Raw genomic sequence first — 19,727 nt, 5'->3', positions numbered from 1 at the left:
ATTCACACGCTGTTGAATGGAGCTAGAGGAAATCAGGAAACTGTGTTCACGGGCTCAATTACAAATTGATGTTCTCTGATTTCAGCTGGTTCTTGCTGTAGCAAAGCAATCATTCTACTGCTCTCTAATTGACTTACTATCTCATTCTCTAAAATAGTTGTTCCAAACCTCCACATCTCTCCTCAAGATTCCCTCAGCACTTTCTTCCCTCCTTACTGTCTCAGTTGCAAATGATATTTCACTTAAAAAAATTGAGGCCATCAGCTAAAAGCTCTCACCTCTCCCTTTCTCCCCACAATCTCATTTACTCCTGTCTTGGATGAAGACCTTTCTCTTTGCCAATACTAACCCCTCTGCAAGCACCCTTGATCCCATCCCCATCCACATCTTCTAGGAGATTTTCCCCACTATCATTTCCACTCTCTTCAGTCTCTCCATTTGTACTGGCTTCTTCCCAGATGCCTACAAACACACCCGCATTGCTCCTATCTTAAAACAACAACCACCCTCACTTGATCCAACCATTTCTGCTAGCTGTCATCCAATATATCTCCTTCCTTTCATAGACTTCTAGAGAAAACCATCTACATTCAATGCCTTCACTTCCTCTTCTCTTTTCTCATTTTCTTCTAAACCCTTTTCAATCTGTCCTCTGACCTCATTATTCAACACTCCAAAGATATTAGCAAGCTTTTAATTGCCAAACTGAATAGCTTTTTCTCTGTTTTCTTCTTGCTTGACTTCTCTTGCAGCATTTAACAGTTATCACCCTTTCTTCCCGAATAAACTCTCCAACTAGGATTCCATGACACTTCTCTCTGCTAGTTTTTCTTTCTGTCTGAACATTCCTCAGTTTCTTTTGCTAGTTTCCCATGCATGCCATGCCTTTTAACCATGCATGTCCCCCAAGAATCTGTCCCAGGCCCTCTCTTTATTCTATTCCATCTATATCATCTCTCTTGGTAATCTCATTAACTTCCATGGGTTCTATTACTATCTCTATGCACACGATTTCCAGATCTTTGTTGTTGTTCAATCATTTCAGTCATGTTTGACTCTTTGTGACCCCATTTAGGTTTTTCTTGATCGAGACACTAGAGTGGTTTGTCATTTCTTTCTCCAGCTCATTTTGCAGATGAGGAAACTGAGGCAAACACGGTTAAGTGATTTGCTTGGGGTCACACAGCTAGTAAGTATCTGAAGCCAGATTTGAACTCAGGAAGATGAGTCTTCCTGACTCCAGAACTGGCATTTTTATCCACTGTGCCACCTAGCTGCCCTTCCAGAATACATACACATACATGTATATATATATATATATACATTTACATATATGTGTATAATATATATATAATACATATTATATATATGAAACATGTGTGTACATCCAGCCCCAGTCTCTCCTGAGCTAGTCATACAGTACCAACTGCTTCTTGTACATCTTGAACTAGATGTCTTTTAGACATCTCAAAGTCAACATGTCTAAAGCAGAACTTGTTATCTCTCCCCCTCCCACGCCTTCCCTTCTTCCCAATTTCCTAACTGTCGATGAGGACACTGTGATCTTCCCAGTCCCCCAGGCTCCTAACTTTCTATCATTCATAAACGGCCTCTGTCTTCTCTCCACTCAAACAGCCACTGCCCTGGTGCAGGCCCTTAGGTCTTCTCACCTGAACGACTGCTCTTGCCTTCTACTTGGCCTCCCAGCCTCAGGTGGCTCCCCACTTGACCCCACCCTCCACTCAGCTGCCAAAGTGATTTTTTCCTAAGGTACATGTCTCACCTTGTCAATAAACTCCAGTGGCTCCCTGCTGCCTCCAGGATCAAATACAAAATACCGATTTAAAAATGTGTTCCTTTCCTGCCTTTCTAGTCTTTTTATCTTTTACTCTCCTCTACGTACTCTTCAGCTCAGCAGTGCCGGGTTTCTTATTTTTCCTTGTATAGGGCACTTCACCTTCTGACTCTGTTTCTTTCCTCAGGTTGTCCCCCATGCCGGGAGTGCTTTCTCTCTTAACCTCTGACTCAGCTTCCTTCAAGACTCAGCTCAAAATCCACCTTCTGCAGAACTTTCAGCTCCTTCCTTCCCTCTGTCCTCCAGTGTATCTCTTCTCAGATGATCTTCTGAGATCATCATATGTCTTGTATATTCATAGCGATTTGCATGTTGTCTCTGCCATCAGAATGTGAGCTCCTTGAGGCCGGGGACTCTTTTTGCCTCTCTTTGTCTCCCCAACGCTTGCTTAGGACAGTGCTGGCTGATCGTCATTTTACAGAAGAGGAAACTGAGGCTGGGGAAAGGAGCATAGGCCAAGGTCACATAGATTAGAAATTAAAGTACCACGACTCGAACTCAGGTTTGTTTGGTTTTTTCCAAATTAGGCTTTTCCCACCACTCCCAGCAAAGAGTTAGTAAGTACGACTTACTTGTGGACTGGTTGTACCACGTTGAGCTAATAAATGTTTGTTGAATAGAATGGAGCTGAATTTTCCCTTTGCTGGTCCATGGTCCTCTTGGGCCTTTTTACTCTTTATTTAATTCTCCAAGGTGAAGCACCAACTCTGTTTCTTCACATCTGCAGACTAGACTTTGGCTCACCTTCCTTCCTTCCTATTCCATTGTTTTTTCTCCCTGACTCACCTACCATGAGGCATGTGGAGACGGCGTCCTGAACAAAGAAGGCCACAGAGGAGCCCAGGAACATGCCTCCAAGCTGTTTCTACTCACACTGACCCGGCTTAGAATAATAGGATGTCTGAGCCAAGACAGGCCTTAGAAAGTAGATGGCCAGAGACAGAAGGGCTTAAAGAGCATGTGGTCTACAACTCTTATTTTGCTAATGCTGGAGAAGGGAAGGGACTTGTCTAAGGTCACTCAGCTAATGATACAATCAGGATTAGAACTCAGGTCTCCTGATTCGCAGTTCAGAGGGATTTCCAGCTAGGTGAAGTGGATAGAGTGCTGGCCCAGGAGTCAGCCTCAGACATTTACTAGCTGCTGGAAAAGTCAGCTAATCTCTGTTTGCCTTAGTTTCCTCAACTATAAAATGGGAATAATAAATAACACCTACTTCCCAGGGTTGTTGTGAGGATCATCTCATGTATGGAAAGTGCTTAGCATAGTGCCTTACTGTGGTGGGCACCATATAAATGTTACTATTATACTATAACTATCTATCTATCTATCTATCTATCTGTCTGTATGTCTATCTATCTGTCTTATCTATCATCAATCTATCTACCTATCTTATCTATCATCTGTCTGTCTATCTTATCTATCATCTGTCTATCTTATCTACCATCTATCTGTCTGTCTATCTATCTGTCTGTTTATCTTATCTATCATCTATCTGGCTGTCTGTCTGTCTATCTATCTAATACTGTACTATATAAATTGTCACTATTATTATACTGTGCTGCCTTCTTTATCCCCATCTGTGCCCTTTAAAGAAAGGTTAATGGTGGTTGAACACCATAAAAAGAAGCATGAACACCAGTTGAAAGCTTTTACAAAAGCTCTTAGAAAGGAAAACCGCATTTTACAACCTAGCACTCAGGGCTGCTACTTCACGTTTCCTGACCCTGGAGTCAGAGTGAACTCTGGGAGATCCTGCTGCTAGCCACATGGCCCTAAGAGGTTAAAGACAGACAGACAGAAAGGTCTCACAGACACTACCATGTTTATCACAGCATTTCTGGTAACATCAAAGAATCAGGGGTGGGGGTAGGGGAGGGGAGGCTTATCAGTTGGGAAACAGCTGGACAAATTGTGGGTCATGAAAGTAACGAAAACATCACTGTGCCAGAAGAAATGGAAAGTGTGAAGAATTCTGAGAAACCTGAGAAGGCAGTTGAACTGATGCAGAAGGAAGTAAGCAGAACTAGGAAAAAACAACACTGTAGACAGGAAGAACAATTTAAAAACCTGGATGCTACATAATCGTAATGACCATGCTTGAACCCAGAGAAGAGCTGACAAAAAATTAACCTTAAACTATTCCTTGCCAGAGGTGGGAGATTGGTTAGCTCTGCTGGACTGCTTCGCCCTCTCCCCTTTTCTTCTTTAACCTTTGTTGTAAGGGTTGCTGGGTAGAGGAGGGAGAGATGTATTTGGAAATAGATATGCAGAAACAAAAGGCATGAGTAAAAAAAAAAAAAAGAATGAGCCATGGGGGTGGATGGATGGTTTATCTGTTGTCTGGGTCAGTGTGGTACAGTGGAGAGAGACTTGGAGGACCTAGGTTCAAATCCTAGCTCTAAGAACCAGGAGATCATTATACACGATTACATACACATGGTATCTGTAAGGAATAACTCTGATAGACTTGGCTCCTCTCACCAATACAGGGTTCAAAGACAGCTCCAAAAGACTCATGATGGAAAAAGCTATGCACATCCACAGAAAGAATCATAGAGCTGGAATGCAGATTGAGGCAAACTTTTTGCTCTCTTTTTTTTCCTTCTTTTTTGGTTTCGTTTCTTCTTTCTCATGATTCATCCCATTGGTTATAATTCTTCATTACAACTGGACTATTATGTAAATAAGTTCAATGGGAAGATATATGTAGAAACTACATTGGATTACATGCCATCTTGGGGGGGGGCGGGGAGGAGGAGAGGGAGAGAGAGAAAATTTAGAACCCAAAAACTTGTGGAACTGAATGTTGTACACTAAAAATAAAAAAAAATTATTTAACAAAAAAAGAACAAAAATATCATAGCCTCCAGAGATAAAAGAAACAATCAAGTGTTTGTTGTGGGCTTGCCATGTATCAAGACTGTGCAATGAGCTTATGAGGACAAATGTGAAATTGGCCCTGCCCTCAAGGAGCTGATGTTTGAGGGGATTGAGAGACAAATTCTCAATATATGTAAATATATTGGGCAGAAAGATACAAAAGTATGAAAAAATCAGAGCGTCTATATTTTTTAAAGACAACAGATATACAGGACTGCCGTGGAGGGAACTTAGTGCAAAGTTAAAGAGAACTTTGTTGTTGTTGACTAAAAAAATTGATTCATTTGTGTAAACAATTTCCATAAAAAGGTAACTTTATCTGTTCTAATACTCAGTTTCAGTTACTTGTTTAGTAGTCTCCTATTAACAACATAGTGTCCATATATTATCCCCATGATAATGTGCTCCTTCCTAGGAAATCACCTGGACATCTCTATGGAATTAAGTACCAAGAAGAAATTTCAAGATCTTTTGAACTTGTGATTAAAGTTTTCTAAGTATCATTCAAATCCTAGTTCTATCTGTTATTGCCTATGTGACCTTGGGTAAGTCATTTCACCTTTTTGTCTTCATCTGTAAAATGAGGTTGGAATCTTTATGTTCCTTCCGGCCATATGATGCTATGACCGACCTAGCTAAGTGTGAAAGACCCATCTACAAAGGGGGAAGTCTTTTCTATTAGTCACAGTAACTTTTCTTTTTTAATTTAAATTTTTTATTTTCAATTCTAAATTCTCTCCATCCCTCCAGCCTCTTCCCACCCATTGAGAAGGTAAGAAATATACTCATTAGACGTACAAAGTCATGAAAACACATTTCCATGTTAGCCACCATGAAACAAAGCAAGAAAAATAAATAAAATATGTTTTAGTCTGTATTCAAGAGTTCATCAATTTTCTTTCTGGAGGTGAATGGGTCCTTTGGACTTGTTGTGGATCACTGTATTGATCACAACAGCTAAGTCTTTCACAGTTGTTCATCATACAATATTGCTGTTACTGTATACAATGTTCTCCTGGTTCTGCTTACTTCACTTTGCATCAGTTCATATAAGTCTTCCCAGGTCTTTCTGAAACCATCCCCTTCATCATTTCTTATAGCACAGTAGTATTCCACCACAATCATACACCACAACTTGTTCAGCCATTCCTCAGTTGATAGTCAAAGGATATGAATAGGAAGTTTTCAGAAATCAAAGCTAACACTGTCACAATATAATGAATATCTCACTTCTTTCATATCTGTAGTGAGTCATAAAATAGCAGAAAAGGGGTTGATGAGTGCCAAGAATTTTGCTGTTTATAAATCATCAACTAATATTCATTTAACTATCAGCATTCTCTCAGCACTTCCATCCCTGGACAGAGGTTGGTGGCCAGTGAGTTGACATGGAACTGGAGGAACTGAAGGAACTAAAACATAAGCATAACATGAATGAGAAGCACACACAATGAGAAGGGTGAGAGAGGATACTATTTGCATTGGTGGGAGGAGTATCTGTATCTCATATTGCTTTGTTTCAAGAATTCTGCATACCAAAATAGTGAACTGTTCTCTCATGTTCTTTTTCTTCCCTCTCTCACCTCCATGTTTTAATTCATATTGCTATGTATGCTTTGAATGGACTTCCCAATCAGATCCACCTATTGCAATTCTCCCCTTCTTCCAAAGCTCAGTTCAGATGCCCTCTCCTCCCTATCACACCTCCTCACATCCATCTCCAAATAAGAGTGTTCTCTTCTTAATTTTTTCCTTTTTAGAGAACTTTGTCTGGATGGCTCTTTTGTCCCTATTACATTTTACCTTATATTAAATGAATATAATCATACCATGTCACCCTGTCCCTCCACTCCAATAATAAGCTACTTAAGGGTAGGGACTGTATCATTTTTTATCCTGGTCTAGTATTAGTTCCACAGAGGCTGGGTTACTGTCTTCCTTGTTCTTCACCCAGGCATGCAGTTTGGAACAGGTTCAGTTTTGAGCAGCCCAGCCTCCACTGAGAGAGCAGCTAGACTCCCTTTTCTCATACTCTTTTGCTTGTTAAATCCTACACTTCCATGTCCTGGAGAAAAGTTACTTAAGGCTTAGGTTATGACTCACATGTGGGGGTTCTCCCCAAAGGGGAAGTAACAAATGTTCTCAGAGCACCATATGGAATGGGATAGAAAGTTGATTTCTACACACAAGGAACACTAACACAAAAGACTCATAGAGCATAGTCATATTATCAGACTAGAATTTGATAACAACTTGTAACTACTATTATAAGTTGTCCTTAAATCTTATCAGGAGTTTTAAATAGGCATCTTACATTTCACCTTGGCTCTGCACCATCCAAACAATTAACTACAATATCATCTTTATGGGAGGCCTTCACCAATCCCTCTTAATTTAAATGCCTGATTGTTTCCTATTTTTCCTTTGTAGAGCTTCTTTACAAATAAGGTATTTGTTTGCTTGTTGTCTCCCCCATAGATTGTGAGCTCCTTGAGGAGAAGGACTGTCTTTGCCTCTTTTTGTACCTCTGGCACTTAGCACAGGGTACCTGGCACATGTTAGGGGCTTAAAAATGTTTATTGATTGATTAGTAAATGGTAAAATGTCTAAACTTGGGCCAGTGCTCCTATTGTTCTTCCTAATGAAGAAACTCCCTTTGCTACAGTTTAGTTTTACTTTCCTGACTAAGAATCTCCAGACCTCTAGAATTCACAAGATCACCTCAAAGTCTGGGCACATTGACCTTGAGGTTGATGTTCAGTCACCTGAAGAGCAACTTCCTTTTTTTTTAAATTTTTTTATATTTACACTAAAATTGTTTTTCCATATGTTTTATTTTTCATTTCTTTTTTCTTTTATTATTTAATACTTTAGTTTCCAAAATTGATTTCCATCAGATTTTGAGTTAGAAATTTTCTCCCCATTTCTACCCTCCCCCCCACTCCAAGATAGCATATATTCTGATTGCCCCATTCCCCAGTCAGCCCTCTTCTGTCACCCCACTTCCCCCTCATCCCCTTTCCCCTTACTTTCTTATAGGGCAGGATAGATTTCTATGCCCCATTCCCTATATATCTTATTTCTCAGTTGCATGCAAAAACAACTTTTTTTTGAGCATCTGCTTTTAAAACTTTGAGTTCCAAATTCTCTCCCCTCTTCCCTTTCCACCCACCCTCCCCAAGAAGTCAAGGAATTCAACATAAGCCACACATGTATCATTATGTAAAACACTTCCACAATACTCATGTTGTGAAAGACTAACTATATTTCCCTCCATCCTATCCTGTCCCCCTTTATTCAATTTTCTCCCTTGACCCTGTCCCTTTTCAAAAGTGTTTGCTTTTGATTACCTCCTCCCCCTATCTACCCTCCCTTCTATCATCCCCCCTTTTTTATCCCCCTCCCCCTACTGTTATTCCCTCAAGTAAAATCCGATGAGAGCAAGATTCACTCACTCTCCCTTGCCTGCCCCCTCTTCCCTTCCAACAGAACTGCTTTTTCTTGCCACTTTTATGTGACATAATTTACCCCATTCTATCTCTCCCTTTCTTCCTCTCTCAATATATTCCTCTCTCATCTCTTAATTTGATTTTTTTTAGATATCATCCCTTCATATTCAACTCATCCTGTGCCCTCTGTCTATGTATATTCCCTTCAACTACCCTAACACTGAGAAAGGTCTCATGAATTGCACACATCATCTTTCCATGTAGGAACATAAGCAAAACCGTTCCACTTTAGTAAGTCCCTTATGAGTTCTCTTTCTTGTTTACCTTTTCATGCTTCTCTTGATTCTTGTGTTTGAGAGTCAAATTTTCTATTCAGCTCTGGTCTTTTCACTGAGAAAGTTTGAAAGTCCTCTATTTTATTGAAAATCCATATTTTGCCTTGGAGCATTATACTCAGTTTTGCTGGGTAGGTGATTCTTGGTTTTAATCCTACCTCCATTGACCTCCAGAATATCATATTCCATATCCATATTCCTTCAATCCCTTGATGTAGAAGCTGCTAGATCTTGTGTTATCCTGTTTGTGTTTCCACAGTACTCAAATTGTTTCTTTCTTGCTGCTTGCAGTATTTTCTCCTTGACCTGGGAACTCTGGAATTTGGTGACAATATTCCTAGGAGTTTTCTTTTAGGGATTTTTTTCAAGAGGTGATTGGTGGATTCTTTCAATTTCTATTTTACCCTCTGGCTCTAGAATATCAGGGCAGTTTTCCTTAATAATTTCTTGAAAGATGATGTCTAGGGTCTCTTTTTGATCATGGCTTTCAGGTAGTCCAATAATTTTTAAATCATCTCTCCTGGATTGATTTTCCAGGTCAGTGGTTTTTCCAATGAGATATTTCACATTGTCTTCCAGTTTTTCATTCCTTTGGTTCTGTTTTATAATATCTTGATTTCTCATAAAGTCTCTAGCTCCCACTTGCTCCAATCTCATTTTTAAGGTAGTATTTTCTTCAGCGGTCTTTTGGACCTCCTTTTCCATTTGGCTAATTCTACTTTTTAAGGCATTCTTCTCCTCGTTGGCTTTTTGGAGCTCTTTTGCCATTTGAGTTAGTCTATTTTTTAAGGTGTTATTTTTTTCAGTATTTTTTGGGTCTCCTTTTAGCATGTCATTGACTTGTTTTTCATGGTTTTCTTGCATCACTCTCATTTATCTTCCCAGTTTTTCCTCTACTTCTCTTACTTGCTTTCCCAAATCCTTTTTGAGCTCTTCCATGACCTCAGAACAATTCATATTTTTCTTGGAGGCTTTTGATGTAGGCTCTTTGACTTTGTTGACTCCTTCTGGCTGTATGTTTTGGTCTTCTTTGTCACCAAAAAAAGATTCCAAAGTCTGAGTCTGAGTCTGAGTCTGCATCCTTTTTCGCTGCCTGGCCATGTTCCCAGCCAACAACTTGACCTTTGAGCTTTTTGTCAGGTTATGACTGCTTGTAGAGTAGAGAGTGCTTTGTCCCAAGCTTTAGGGGCTGCACTGCTGTTTTCAGAGCTACTTCTACTCCACTGTCACTGCAAGCTCTGCCACAGCAACACTCCTCCTCCCCCAAGAACTGCCAACCAGGACTGCGACCCAGATCCAAGCAGGGCAAAGCAAGCCCTGCATTCCTGCTCAGTCTGCCACTTGATTCCTCCCACTGTGTGAGCCAGGGACTCTGGAAGCAGCTGACACTGAGTTCCACCACTGCACCACGACTGCCACCCCCAGGGCTGGGACTGGACTGCTTTCTAATCCGATCTAGCAGTTTTCCCACTAACCTGCTCCATGGTCTTTGGCATTTGTTGGTTGAGAAGTCTGGTAACTGCCACAGTTCAATGATTCACGGACCCAAGCCCTGCTCCAGGCAGACTCCTGGTCTGGTCTGTCCTGGTGAGGCTCATGCTGTGCTGTGCTCCACTCCCAGCACCGTGTGATAGACCCTTCCTGGTGACCATTCAGGCTGTCCTGGACTAGAGACCTGCTTTCCTCTGCTATTTTGTGGGTTCTGAAGCTCTAGAATTTGTTCAGAGCCATTTTTTACAGGTGCTTGGAGGGATTTGGGGGAGAGCTTAAGCAAGTCCCTGCTTTCCAGCCACCATCTTGGCTTGGCCAAGAGCAATTTTCTTGATCCAGTTCAGTGGTAGTTGAGTCCCCAACTCATCTCCATTTGGAAGTGAACTTGGTGGGGTAAGTGCTTTACAGCAAACCCCTTAAGTTTGGGCCTAAGGAGTTTGTCCCAGGGTGCTAGGGAGGAAATGTTTGTACTTGTCTACTTGCCACATCTTCTACTAAATAACTCTTTGTAAAAGCTAATTGGCTAATTGGTTAAGTGATAGTGGGGCTACAGGGGAATGATAATGAGGATAATAGGCAGGCTATAACAGAATGGGGACTAAAGCCTATAGCATTAGGGAATCACTCCAACCCCTCAGGGAGATCACTAGAACACTTGGCTGGTGGGGGAAGAGAGGAAAGGGGAAGAGATGAGGAGGGGGGAGACTTGGGGAATGTGGCTTTGGTCAGGGACCCAACTCATCTGCAAGAGTGGGAATCTCAATGAGAGTCTTCAGAGTTTACGTGGGCTAACACACCCATCTCTGAAATCTGAGATGATAAGATTATTGCAAAATAAATAAATAGTCAGCCACATAAATAACTAGATAACTAACTAAATAAATAAATAGAAAGGTTGTTGCACATTGGTAATACCAGTGTGGCATAACGGATAGAACACTAGATTTAGAATCAAAAGTTTGAATGGTTGTTCTTCTTTATACTGACTGTAGGGATTCAGACAAGTCAATTAACCTCTTCTGGGCTTCAGTCTTCTCTTCTGTAAAATGCAGTGGTTGTTTTTGACTGCTATTCATGTTTTCAATGACCCTCATAGTTCTGAGATTTTGTGATTCTCCCATGAGAGGTCACAAGGGACCTTCTTGGCTTATCTGCTGTTCCCCAAATTTCACATTCCATGCTCCTGCACAGGCTATCCCCATGCATGCCATGAATGCATTTCCTCCTCACCTCCATCCCTTAGACTCCTTACTTCCCTGAAGGATAATTTTGTGCTGCACCTTCTATGGGAAGCCTTTCTTCACTTCCACTAATTGTTAGTGCTTTCTCTCTCTTCAAATTATGCTTTATTAGATGTGTTGTTCTTCAGGTGTGTTTCCATCATATCTAACCTCATTTGGGGTTTTCTTGACAAAGATACTGGAATGGTTTGTCATTTCCTTCTCCAGCTTATTTTACAGATGAGGAAACTGAGGCAAACAGGGTGAAGTGACTTGCCCAGGGTCACACATCTTGGCCCACTTTTCCTTCTGAACTCTTTCCAAAAATCTAGGATTCCCTTTAGATCTGATGTGATTTTCTCTCCTTTATCATGAAAGTCACTTGCCCTTAGTGTTATTATCAATCCTACTGCAGTAACTAGCTCCTCTTTGTTTAGAATTGGGTCTAGGATGTTGGTTTTTCTTGCTGCTTCCTCCATTTTGGAGAATGAAATTATTTTTAAGATATGCCAAGGATTTATCAGCTAGACTTTTGATATAGAGCTTTAGAAGATGTCCAGATAATTGAAATTCTCCATCACTACCATCTCATATCTCCATGCCAGGTCGGTGATCTATTTTCCAAATTCTTAATCTAATTCTTCTTGCTTTCCAGGTGGTTCGTAGTACATTCTCATGATGATGTTACTTCTGTTTTTTCCTCTGTTGGTCCTCACCCAAATGTCTTCTATGTTTCCTATCTCAGGTTCCTAGATTTCCTTATGTAACAAGGATGCTCTCTTGTGATCTGGCTCCAAATGATGAACATGTGCAGCGGCTTCTTACTGAAAGAGAGAACTTTGCTTTCAGATGATCTAATGATTCATCAATGGATGACCAAACAGTTCCTCTACGTTTGTGGGTTATGTCCAAAAGGATTGATAATGGAGTTAAGAAGAGCTCCCCTTTCATGTGAGGACAGATGGCTTCTAGTCTCACTCAAGATGGCCTCTTTGTTGGAACATAGCAAACAAGAGCTCTCCCTTAAACATCTAGTTCAGGAGTTGGGGAGAGTGGGGGAGGGGGATGTCTTTTCCTTCCCTACTCTCAGCAGCCTATGATGGCTACAAACATGTCAGTAAGATAATATGCTTTCCTAGGCATGCCCAGGACTGTAACTTAAGCCCCTGGTTGCTTCCTTTCTGTTATGTCTTTTCTTGAGCTCAGGTGACCAAACAATAATCCTAAGGGATTTATTTCTAGTTTTGTAGCAACCCTTTCCATTTGAAAGGTCAGAAGTTCATTAGTCAGGTGCTGGTGATCTCATGGTGCAGGCAGTGATCTCCCACATCAGCCTCTTGGAAAAGAACACAACTAAAGGGAGGATTCTGCCCCTCAAGCCATGTCTGGCTCACCAAAGGATTTGGATTTGTGGATTGCTCAGATAATACAGATTTGAACAGGGAGGCTGACCCCAAAGAGAGAGAGTCAGGCTTTTTTTCTTGTACTCTCTTGTCTTATTTTGCCTCCATGCCCAGAAGTTCTCTAAATCTCTAAAATAAATTTAGGTATGGCTCATGTTTGGGTCTCCATTAAAGGGATAAGAAGCTCCCTCCCCGTAAGGTACTCAGTTTACAAAGAAATCATTAGCCATAGGAGAACTACTTCTATCTTCCGCCACAAAAGAAAAGACACATAACTACATATTAACAAATACTTAGGACATGAAATTGTAACACTTTGCTCCTTTGGAACTCTCTTTGAATGTAAAGATAGCTTTCTAGGACTGCTTAACAGATATTTCATATTCCCTCTGAGACTATGCCATGATACCTCTCAATGTAAACTTAAGCTCTATTAATAGAGGCAGAATGTCCACGGTCAGGGAGGTGATAATGGAGAAATTGGAAAAGAGAGGACAGAGAAATTCTAAGTAGAGGAGTTGTTGAAACATACATCAAGATGAAAGGTAAAATCCAAAGGAAAGCTACTTAAGAGGAGGGAGGCACTATGGCAGCAGTGTTCTAGTTGTGTTTAAGTATTCCAGCTCTTTGGCCTTCATTTGGGTGACAAGTCTTAAAAGAGTGTACTTTATCATACACAGTAACAGCCACATTGTGAGATGACTGACTTTGATAGACTTAGCTCTTCTCAGCAATGCAAGGATCTAAGACAACTCCAAAAGACTCATGATGGAAAATGCCATCCTTATCCAGAGAAAGACCTTGGGAGTCTAAATGCAGATGGAAGCAGACTATTTGCTCTCCTTTTCTTTTGTTGTTTTGTTTCATTTTTTCTTTCCTGTGGTTCCTCCCATTAATCCTAATTCTTCATTACATCATAACTAATGTGAATATATGTTTAATATGAATGTGTAAGTAGAGCCTATATCAGATTGCATGCCATCTTGGGGGGAGGAGAGAAAAAGGAGTGGGAGAAAATTTAAAACTCAAAATCTTATAGAAGTGAATGTTGAAAACTAAAAATCCATTAACAAATTATTTAAAAAATAATGTTCTTCAGAAGTCATCATATTTTAGAATGTGAAAATATCCTTGGAGGCCAGTCAACACCGCATAACAAGAGAAAGGAAATCAAGGCTATAGGGACCAAGGGGTCAGTGGCAAACTGAAAGTGAGACTGTAATGGAGTCTTATTTGAAAAGGCAAACTTGATATTTCGTTATATTAATAGGAGAATGACAATTTAACAATTAACACTTAACAACTTTGTTGTATTAATAGGAGAATGACAAGTGCCAGGAAGTCACCTCTTTGCCTGATCAGGATGTGCGAACTCAATAAACACCACCGAACTTGGATGAGGAGGCATGGGAATTATAAAAACAGAAGGAATTTGAGCCACAAGAGAGGGTGAGGAAAAGTATCCATGACTGAGGCAGGCTTCCCCACATCTTACATGTGCAGATGTTCATTGAAGGGAAGTCTAGCTACCATACTGGCAAGCTCTCACGAACCAGCGAGGTTGTTAGCAAATCTGACCGAGTGGATCTAGAAACGAATCCATGCTTGGTCCAAACCCAAAGTAAAAGATTAGCACTTATTTAACCAGGTGAGTGCTCTGACATTTGGGCAGGCTATCCGTGTGGATCTGGATGAACAACCCTAGTGCTTCAGTCATGTCCGACTCTTTGTGACCCGGTGGACCAGAGCATACCGATGCTATCCGTGGATTTTCCTGGCAAAGACACTTGAGTGGTTTGCCATTTTCTTCTCCAGTGAATTAAGACAAACAGAAGTTAAATGATTTGCCCAGGGTCACACAGCTAGTGAGTACCTGAGGTGACATCTGAACTTAGTTCTTCCTGACTCCAGGCCCAGCACTTTATCCACTGAGCCACCCAGGTGCCTCCAGCCGGCACATAGTTGGCTCTTAATAAATGTTTATTTATTGATTGACTGAACCCTGGGATCTCAAGAGGGAGTGAACCTCCCTGAAGCATCGCTTGAGGTCATTTCTCCCTTCCTCCATCCAAATGCATAAACTTCAAGCCTGGGCTAGTTAAACACGGGAGCTTCACTTTGCAGTGGATACAGTATTGGATTTAGATTGAAGAAGACCTGGGTTCAGATTCCACCCATGCCACTAGTCGTGTTCTATGAACCTCAGTTTACTTATCTGTAAAATGGGATAATATCTGAAACATCTACCTTGTTGTGAGGCTCCAATCAAGTGATTTTGTAAAGTACTTTGCAAACTTTAAAGTGCTCCACAAATGTCAGATTATTATTATATTATCATTGAATCGTTGCTGGGATGTGTGACATGAGAGAATAAGAACAGCTAGCTTTTATATAGTGCTTTAAGTTTTGCAAAGTGCTTTACATGCCATATACTAAGCCCTTCAATCCTCACAGCAATCCAGTGAGGTAGGTGCCAATATTGTCTCCATTTTACAGAGGAGAAAACTGAGACTGAAAGAGGTTAAGTGACTTGTCCACGGAGTGTCTAAGGCAAGATTTGAACTCAGGTCTTCCTGATTCCAAGTCCAGTACTCTATATACTGAGACACCTTGGTGCCTAGACCAGGAGGGGACCCTTGAAGATCAACCACAACATTCTTCTTGTAGCTGTGACTGTTGATTTATAATAATGATTATAAAATACATTTATATAGTGCTTTTAAGTTTGCAAAATGTGTTATATATGTTATTTGAACCTCACAGCAATCCTGAGATAGTTACTAGCCTCATTTTACAGATAAGGAAACTAAGGATTATTGAGTTGAAGCACTTGCCCAGAGTCATACAGCTTGTATGTGTCAGGGGTGCGACATGGACATACCCCTTCTGACTCCAACTCTGACAGTCCAATTTTAATCCATCATTCAGCCAAATTCTTGAATTCCTCCTGTTTGTCCATTGCTGCATTAGAGTAGGTTCTCTGTGTGCATGTGTAGGGGTTCGGGGGCATATAAGAGATAATACATTCTCATCTCTGTTCTCAAGGAGTTTCATGTAATCAAAATTATCTATTTTTTTCCTTTTGCAATTGCCTCTATCCCTTGTTTGGCAATGAATACATCTCCTACCCACAGCTGTGAGAGGTCTGCTTCTCGTCTCATGTTTTATGGTACAATTATTCATATTCAGGTCATGTGTCCATTTTGAATTTCTTGGGGAAGATGGGGTAAGATGCTGGTTTAAGCCTCATTTCTGCCAGACTGTTTTTTGGTTTTCCTAGCAGGTCTTATCAACTAGAGAGGGTTTTTTTCTTAACTAATATGTTTTGGGGTTTATCAAACAGTTTGTTGAGTTCCATTAATTCTTTTTTAAAATAATATTTTTTCCTCAATTACACATAAAAATAATTTTTAAAATTTATTCTTTTTTTTAAATTTATGAGTTCCAAATTCTATCCCTCCCTTTCTCTTCTTCCTGCGATAGTAAGCAATCTGATAATAGGTTATACACGTGCAATCAGTGGGACATTTCATACAGTCATTTTATGGAAGAAAACAAAAGAAAACTAAAATGAAATAAAGAAGGAAAAAAGGAAAGAAAGAAAAAAGGAAGATAGCATACTTTAGTCTGTATTTAGATGCCATCAGTTCTTTCTCTTTAGATGGACGACACTCTTTATCATGAGTCCTTTGGAATTGTCTTGGATCATTATATTGCTGAGGATAGGTAAGTCATTCAGAGTTGATCACTGTATAATATTGCTGTTACTATGCACAATGTTCTCCTGGTTCTGCTCACTCTATATCAGTTCATGTAAGTCTTCCCAGGTTTTTCTGAAGTCATTATGCTTATCATTTCTTATAGCACAATAATATTCCATGACAACCATATATCACAACTTGTTCAGTCGTTTCCCGATTGATGGGTATCCCCTCAATTTCCAATTCTCAGCCACCACAAAAAGAACTACTACAGTTTTGTACAAATCTGTTCTTTTCTCTTTTTTAGGATCTCTTCGGGATACAGACCTAGTAGTGGTATTGCTGGATCAAAGGGTATGCAGCTTTATAGCCCATTGGGCATATCTCCAAATTGCTCTCCAGAATGGTTGGATTAGTTCGCAATTCCACCAACAGTGCATTTGTATCCCAGTTTTCCCATATCCCCTCCAACATATATCATTTTCCTTTTCTGTCATATTAGCCAATCTGATAGGTATGAGATGGTACCTCAGAGTTGTTTTAATTTGCATTTTCCTAATCAATAGTGATTTAGATCATTTTTATATAACTGTAGATAGTTCTGATTTCTTCATCTGAAAACTCCCTGTTCATATCCGTTGACCATTTATCAATTGAGGAATGGCTTGCATTCCTATAAATTTGATTCAGTCCTCTGTATATCTGAGAAATGAGGCCTTATCAGAGATACTTGCTGTAAATCTACCCCCCCCCCCACTCCAGTTTTCTGCTTTCCTTCTATTTTTGGTAACATTGGTTTTGTTTGTGCAAAAAAACTTTTAAATTTTACATAATCAAAAGTATCCATTTTACATTTTGGAATGTTCTCTATATCTTGTTTACTCCTAAATTATTCCCTATCCATAGGTCTGACAGGTAAACTGTTCCATGCTCTCCTAATTTGTTTATGGTGTTATACTTTAAGTCTAAATTGTGTACCCTTTTGATCTTATCTTGATATATGGTGTGAGATATTGGTCTATACCTAGTTTCTGCCAAACTGCTTTCTAGTTTTCCCAGCAATTTTTGTCAAATAGTGAGTTCTTGTCCCAAAAGTTTACATATTTGGATTTATCAAACACTAGATTACTGTGGTCATTTACTACAACGTATTGTGTTTCTAATTTTTCCACTGATCCAACACTGTTTCTTATCCAGTCTCAGGTTGTTTCAATGATTACTACTTTGTAGTTCAGTTTGAGATCTAGTATGGCTAGGCTACCTCCCTTTATAGTTTCCCCCCATCAATTCCCTTCATAGTCCTAGAATTCTATTCACCTCCTTAACTTCTTATTTATTTTTTTGGTTAGATTTATCTAGTTCTAAAAGGGGAAAGTTGAGATCCCCTACTAGTATAGTTTTATTGTCTATTTCCTCCTATAACTCATTTAACTTCTCCTTTAAAAATTTGGATGCTATACCATTTGGTGTGTATATACTTAGCATTGATGTTACTTCATTGTCTATGGTGCCTTTTAGCAAGATGTAGTTTCCTTCCTTATGTCTTTTAATTAGATCTATTTTTGCTTTTGCTTTGTCTGAGGCCACGATTGCTACTTCTGCTTTTTTAACTTCAGCTGAAGCATAACAGATTCTGCTCCAGTCCTTTACCTTTACTCTGTGTGTGCTTCTGTGTTTCAAACGTGTTTCTTGTAAACAGCACATTGTAGGATTCTGGGTTTTAATCCATTTTGCTATCTGCTTCCGTTTTATGTGCATTAATCACCCTTCACTCTGTCCCTCATCACAAGTGTTTACTTCTGACTACCACCTCCTCCAATCTGCCCTCCCTTCTATCAGCTCCCCCTCCCCGCCCCTTCTCTTATCCCTGTCCCTTTTTCCTTCCCTATAAGGTAAGAGAGATTTCTATATCCAACTGAATGTATATGTTATTCCCTCTTTGAGACAATCCTGATGAGTGTAAAGTTCAAGCATTGTCTGTGCCCCGCCCCCCACCATCTTCCCCTCCACTGGAATAACTTTTGCATCTCTTTTATGTGAGATAATGTACCCCACTGTATCTCTCTCTTTTCTCTTTTCCCAGTGCAGTCTTCTTTTTCACTTCTTAGGTGTTTTTATTTTGGACATCCCAACATAGTCAACTCATGGCTGCACTCTCTATGTATACCTTTTCTAATTGCCCTAATAGCGATAAAGTTCTTAAGAGTTACAAGTATCTTCTTGCCATGAAAGAATACAGTTTAACCTTACTGAATCTCTTATGTTTTCTCTTTCCTATTTACCTTTTTATGCTTCTCTTGAGTCTTGTATCAGGTCTGACCTTTTCATCAGGAATGTTCAAAAGTAATCTATTTCAATGTCCATTTTTTTCCCCTTAAGAATTATACTCAATTTTGCTGGGTAGGTGATTCTTTGTTGCAATCCTAGCTCCTTTGCCTTCCAGAATATCATGGTTCTATAATAGAGAAGCTGTTAAATCCTGTGTAATTCTGATTGTGGCTCTACAATATTTGAATTGTCTCATTCTGGTTGCTTGCAGTATTTCCTCCTTGACCTGGGAGCTGTGGAATTTGGCTATGATATTCCTAGGAGTTTTCCATTTTGGGATCTCTTTCAGGTGGTGATCAATAAATTCTTTCAATTTCTATTTTGCTCTCTGGTTCTAGGATATCAGTTTCTTGAAATATTGTCATCTTTTTTTTTTTTTTTTGATCATGGCTTTCAGGTAGTCCAATAATTCCTAAATTATCTTGTTTTTCTGATGAGACATTTCATATTTTCTTCTATTTTTTCATTGTTTGTTTTATCATTTCTTGATGTATCATGAAGTTATTAGCTTCCACTTGCCCAATTCTAATTTTCAAGGAATTATTTTCCTCATTTAGCTTTTACCTCCTTTTCCATTTGACCAGTTCTATTTTTTTTAAGAAATTGCTTTCTTTGATGAATTTTTGTACCAGATTTTCCATTTGGACAATTCCACTTTTTAAGGAGTTGTTTTCTTCAGTGAATTCTTATATATCTTTTTCCATTTTTATGTTTCCTTTATGAAGCTCTTGACTCTTTTTTTCATCATTCTCTTGCTTCACTCTCATTTCTTTTCTCAATTTTTCTCCTGTTTCTAGTATTTGCTTTTAAAAATCCTTTTTGAGTTCTTTTTGGGCCTGAGGACAATTCACATTTTCTTTGAGACTTCCCATGTAGACACTTTGATACTGTTGTCCTCTTTCAAGTTTATGCCATGATTCTTCCTGTCCCCATAGTAATTTTCTATGGTCAGGTTCTTGGTTTGCATTTGCTCATTTGCCTATTTGGCAACTTTGTACTTTATGTAAAAGTTGGGCTCTGCTCCTGGAGCAGAGAAGGCACTATCCCAAGCTTCTTGTGCTG

This window comes from Trichosurus vulpecula, chromosome 3, assembly GCF_011100635.1.
Source record: "Trichosurus vulpecula isolate mTriVul1 chromosome 3, mTriVul1.pri, whole genome shotgun sequence".
In the NCBI taxonomy this organism is placed as follows: Eukaryota; Metazoa; Chordata; class Mammalia; order Diprotodontia; family Phalangeridae; genus Trichosurus; species Trichosurus vulpecula.
This window is presented reverse-complemented; position numbering follows the sequence as displayed.